Raw genomic sequence first — 5,887 nt, forward strand, 5'->3', positions numbered from 1 at the left:
GGGGGGGGGGGGGGGGGGGGGGGGGGGGGGGGGGGGGGGGGGGGCGCGAGAGGGGGCTGTTGACGGGAGGAAGGGAGGGAGGGAGGGTGACGGGAAGGGGGTGCTAGGAGACCACTTATGTGGCAGGGCTGGGATTTAGGGGAAGGCTCATCCCCGAGGGAACTTGCCAGAGGGAGGGTCTCAGGTTTCCAGGGTGGCCCCTCTCCCAGGGGGATGGTACAGGGGTGGGGGCATCTGGTCACAAGTGGGGTCCAGGCACAGGGCCAGAAACAAAGCCTGAGGTCAGTGGGTTGACTAACGTACAGCATTTACCTGCCTCTCTTCCCTGCTAGCAGATGTCTTTTTGCTTTAAAGTTGATAAGTACATGTCAGCCATCCCCCATCTTCTCTCTGGTGAGGGGTCGGGGGAGGGGGTCGGGGGTGGATGCCTCTGAGCTTCCCACTGAGGACCAGCGCTCCTTCATGCAGCTGCAGCTCCGTGGGCCACCAGGCACCCCGTGTTCTTTATCTCTGGGGTGGCTCTCCCCTCCCCTGTGCTTCTCGGGGTCTCCAGAGACCATTGAGGCTACCACCTCCCCCTGACCCCCACCTCCCACTGTAAAGGTGTCCCCCCGATGACAGCCTGTGGTTGGTACCAGCTGTGGGTGACAACCTCCCCCATCTCCGGGGCCTCCTCCATCTTTGTTACTTCTTTAAAAAATAATTTTTAGGGCTTCCCTGGTGGCGCAGTGCTTAAGAATCTGCCTGCCAACGCAGGGGACACGGGTTCGAGCCCTGGTCCGGGAAGATCCCACATGCCGCGGAGCAACTAAGCCCGTGCGCCACAACTACTGAGCCTGTGCTCTAGAGCCCGTGAGCCACAACTACTGAGTCCGCGTGCCACAACTACTGGAGCCCACGCGCCTAGAGCCTGTGCTCTGCAACAAGAGAAGCCACTGCAATGAGAAGCCCGCGCACCGCAACGAAGAGTAGCCCCCGCTCGCCGCAACTAGAGAAAACCCATGTGCAGCATCGAAGACCCAACGCAGCCAAAAATAAATAAATAAAATTTTTTAAAAAGTGACATTTAAAAAAATAACTTTTAAAGTTTTAATTGTGGCTAAAAACATAGAAATGGTTAAGATGGTAAATTTTAAGTGTGCAGTTCAGCAGTATTAACTACATGCACATTTTGGTACAACAGAGCTCCAGAATTTTTTCATCTTATAACCCAGGAAACTCTGCACCTGTTCACCTTCCCATTTCTCCCCTTCCCCACCCCCGGCAGCCACTATTCCATTTTCTGTCTCTACGACTTTGATTCTAGGAACCTCGTATAAGTGGAATTGTACAATATTTGTCTTTTGTGACTTGCTTATTTCACTGAGCATCATGTCCTCAAGGTTCATTTACGTTGTAGCCTGTGACAGAATCTCTTTCGTTTTTAAGGCTGAGTAATATTCCATTGTGTGTATATATCACATCTTCTTTATCCATTCATCCCTCCATGGACACTTAGGTTGTTTCCATGTCATGCCTATTGTAAATAATACAGCAGTGAATAGGGGTGCACATATCTTATCGAGTTAGTGTTTGCATTTTCTTAGGATAAAAATTGCTGGATTGTATGGTAGTTCCGTTTGAATTTTTGAGGAACCAGAATACTCTTGTCCAAAGTCCTTGCACCACTTTACATTCCCACCAACAATGCACAAACGTTCCAATCTCTCCACATCTTTGCCAACATTTATTTATTTATTTGTTTTTTGCGGTACGCGGGCCTCTCACTGTTGTGGCCTCTCCCGTTGCGGAGCACAGGCTCCGGACGCGCAGGCTCAGCGGCCCTGGCTCGTGGGCCCAGCCGCTCCGCGGCACGTGGGATCTTCCCGGACCGGGGCATGAACCCGTGTCCCCTGCATCGGCAGGCGGACTCTCAACCACTGCGCCACCAGGGAAGCCCTATTTTTTGTTTTTTGATAGTAGCCATCCTAATTGGTGTGAGGTGGTATCTCACTGTGGTTTTAATTTGCATTTCTCTGATAACCGGTGATATTGAATATCTTTTCATGTGCCTGTTGACCATTTGTATATCTTTTTTAGAGAAATACCTATTTAAGTCCTTTGTTAATTTTTTAATTGGGTTATTTATGTTGTTGAGTTGTAGGCATTCTTTATATATTCTGATATACATGGTTTACAAATATTCCTCCCCACCCTATAGGTGCCTTTTCACTGTTGACTGTGCTCTTTGGTGCACACAGTGCTCTCCTGTGTTATCACACCTGCTGCTTCTGATCTCTGCCCTCAGTTGCTGCTAAGACAACTGCAGCTGATGTTTATTCACTAGGAAATATGGTTCCCAGTAAGTTGCACTTCCTCTATAGACTGGTCATAAAGAGATAAAATTTTTTTAAAGAAAATCTAATTTTATGTCCACACTTTATAATTCACATTAGTAATTCCTTCCATTCATTCGTCCCTTATGCACTCAACAAGCAAGTGACGTGAGCATCTTTTTTGGGCCTCACACTGTGCCAGGTGCTGAGAACAGAGCCAAGCCAGTGATGCCCAGCAGGCTCACCGCAGCCCCGCCTCCTCCGTGATGCTTTCCTGATGGGATGTCTTGCTTCTAAGTTCCCGTAGCGTGACCTGTTCCACGACTATCGCAGTCGTCCTGTCCTGTTGTATTGAGTTGTTTCCCCACCCTCCCCCGCCCATGACTATGACCTGCTGCTTGCCATGTCCATCTGTCTCTGTGCAACGCCGTGGGAGAGGCTGCATCTACCTGCATGGGCTGCTGAGGGATGCTCAGGCCTTCCCTGCACTGCCTTCCTGAGCTGCACTTTCCTCCTTCCTGCAGGACCCAGGACTCGCCCTGCACTCCTCATTTTACTCAGCCTGCCCTTGGGGTTCTGCTCCCCCCAGACTGACTTGAGAGTGATCCACAGCTGCTTTCCACGACCCACCCTGCAAGACAGGCATGCAGGCGGCCATTCATCACGACTGGGAGACATACTGGGGTCCCCAAGCTTGGCTTACTTACTTACTCCTGGGACAGTAAGTAAGAAGTTCCCCAAGCTTGGCTTTTACATTTGTGGGGATCAGATCTTCCTCTGCGTTCCGGTCCTCCCTTCACTTCCCCGGCCCCCCATGACCCCTGTGGGGTCGCATAGTTAGGTACAACGAGGGGGTTAAAATACCACAAATAGACTCCATTTATGGAGCACTTACTCTGTGCCGGGCCCAATGCTAAGTGCTTTTACTTTCATTCATTTAATTTTCCTAACCCACTGATGAATGAACTATATTATTATCCCAATTTACAGGTGACAGAACTGACAGGGAAGCTATTTCTCGCACAAGCTAATAAATGGCCACGCTGAGCTTTAGCCCTGAGCGGTTTGGCTCTGGAGAACCCTGAGCCACGCATCACGTGGCTCCACTGCGGGGGTGGGGTAGGGCTGTAGGTCAGCAGAAATGAGGGGATCTCCAAGAGGGGACAGTCATCAACACAACCCAGGAGGTTATCCATCTACCAAGGAAATACATTCACCCCAGATATGGTTCGCGAAAGTGCTTCTGATAAGACTTGGGAACCATGTGGTTGATCAGAAGGTTTTCTAGGGAGATGTGATAATAAAATGTAGTTATACTAAAAGGAAACTGCTTATTATGAAGAGGTGTGTAATGTGGTCGTCTGCCGAAGTTGGGGCTTGACAATAAGGATGTGTCAGCATAATCCAGCACTGTTGTCATTTATGACGTTTTAAAAGAGTGTCTAGAAGACTGCCCTGTATCCCAGGTGCTCTGACGGGTGTTGAGAAAACATCCTGTAGTTTTCTGCATCTGGGGAGTTTACACTCTGAGTTTGCATGCATTTGTCTGCACCTGGCTTAAACCGTAAAGAAACATCACCCTCACACCACAGGAAGCCTGGCTGTCAGGGCTGCAGGCCCCACGTGACCAGTGACTTACCTGGTGCTTCCCATCCTCAGAGCCGATGTTAGGCAGGTGGCCCGATGGCCATGGCACTTCCCAGCTCACGTCTAGGCAACATCGGGGGCGAGGGGTGTGTCGAAACTGTGAACGCTCTCAGCAGCCTCTCCCTCATGTGTCGTTCACTGGAGTTGGGTCAGACGTCCTACGGGAAATGGGAATCCTGTGATTAACTTAGACTGCTTGTCTGGGTGGGATGGATACACAGCACTACTAGTCTACTTCTGCTGCACGGCAGGCAACCAGGTGGGGACCACAGCACAGTAAGCCCTGGTGGAGGCACAGACGAGGGGCTCACCCAGTACAGATGGGGCTGAGGCTGGGCAAGTCCTCCTGCAAACCTGACCACTGCACTTCAGTCAGGAAAGGAACAAGCAGGCGTTATCTAGGATGAGCAGGGAGGGGTGGAAGGTGAGATAGAGAGGCCAGAGGTGGGGAGAAGGGGGCTTTGTTCAGAGGGAGAAGTGGTGTCGGTTCTCAGGTGTGGTCCCCAGACCAGCTGCATCAGCATCGTCTGGGCACTTTTTAGAAACTCAGATTCCCAGGCCCCACCAAGACCCCCTGACTCAGCTCTGGGGGTGGGGCTCAGCAGCCTGCGATTTCACAAGCCCTCCAGGCGATGCTGATGGAAGCTGCAGTTTGAGAACCCTTGGCTAAAACATGGGAGGTCAGGGTACTGCATCTCGTGCACCTGGTTCTCTAGAGCTGATGGCTGGGCGGGGGAGGGGGAGAGGTAAGGCATTGTGGAAGAAAGGGGGGATGTTAGAGAATTTTACTCCTTTTTGGGAGAGGAGTCGTGCCTTTGTTTATTTCTTAATCAACACATCGTTGTTGAACATGTATTTTACGAGGTTGGAATGCAAAAATAAATAATTATAGCTTGAGATGAATGAAAATGAAGAGATAACATACCAAAACTTATAAGCTGCAACTCATGCCATACTTAGAGATTTATAGCTGTAAACGTTTACATTAAAGAAAGAGCTCAAATCAATACCTAATAACCTTTCATCTTAAGACACTGGAAATGGAAAAGCAAACTAAACCTATAGAAAGCAGAAGGAAAAAAATAATAAAGATTAGAGAGGAAATTAATGAAATAGAAAATAGAAAAACAATGCAGAATATCAACAAAACAGAAGTTGGTTCTTTGAAAAGATCAACAAAATTGACAAGCCTTTAGTTAAACTGACCAAGGGTGGGGGGAAGCCTCAAATTACAAAATCAGCAATGAAAGAGGGGATGTTATTATGGATATTACAGACATAAAATGATTATAGGGAATACTATAAGCAATTGTTCATTAGTCTGCTTGGGCTGCCATACCAGAACACCACAGACTGGAGGCTTAAACAACACATTTATTTCTCAGGTTCTGGAGGCTGGACGTCCAAGATCAAGGTGCCGGCAGGCTTGATTTCTCCTGAGGCTTCTCTCCTGTGCTTGCAGACAGCGCCTTCTTGCATGTCCTCACATGGTCTCTCCTCTGTTCATACTCATCCCTGGTGTCTGTGTGTCCTAATCTCCTCTTATAAGGGCACCAGTCAGATTGGATTAGGGCCCACACTAATGGCCTCACTTTAACTTAATTACTTCTGTGACTAAGTTACATCTCCAAATACAGTCACATTCTGAGGTATTAGGGGTTATGGCTTCAACATATGGATTTTGTGGCAGGGGGCACAGTTCAGTCCATAACAAATTGTATGCCAAAAAATTAGATAATGTACATTAAGTGGACAAATTCCTAAAAAGACAAACTACCAACTACCAAAATGGACTCAAAAAAAAAAAAAGTCTGAATACATTTATAACAAATGAAAAGATTGAATTATTTAAAAAACTTAAATAGGGCTTCCCTGGTGGCGCAGTGGTTGCGCGTCTGCCTGCCGATGCAGGGGAACCGGGTTCG

At 48.6% G+C, this 5,887-nt stretch overlaps 1 protein-coding gene and 1 long non-coding RNA gene across 4 annotated transcripts in view; one reads left to right on the top strand and one right to left on the bottom strand.

Moving 5' to 3' along the window:
• ASB13 (ankyrin repeat and SOCS box containing 13) overlaps positions 1-5,887 on the top strand; it is a 26,052-nt gene that overhangs the window by 6,973 nt on the left and 13,192 nt on the right. The gene's annotated exons all lie outside the window — the stretch shown is intronic.
• Positions 1-5,887, bottom strand: part of LOC102977136 (uncharacterized) — a 12,083-nt gene that overhangs the window by 922 nt on the left and 5,274 nt on the right. Inside the window, exon 2 of the long non-coding RNA XR_447458.4 lies at positions 3,955-4,120. This is a non-coding gene — a long non-coding RNA (uncharacterized lncRNA). The remainder of the gene's footprint in view (positions 1-3,954; positions 4,121-5,887) is intronic.

The sequence above is a fragment of the Physeter macrocephalus genome, chromosome 11 (assembly GCF_002837175.3).
Source record: "Physeter macrocephalus isolate SW-GA chromosome 11, ASM283717v5, whole genome shotgun sequence".
Lineage (NCBI taxonomy): Eukaryota > Metazoa > Chordata > Mammalia > Artiodactyla > Physeteridae > Physeter > Physeter macrocephalus.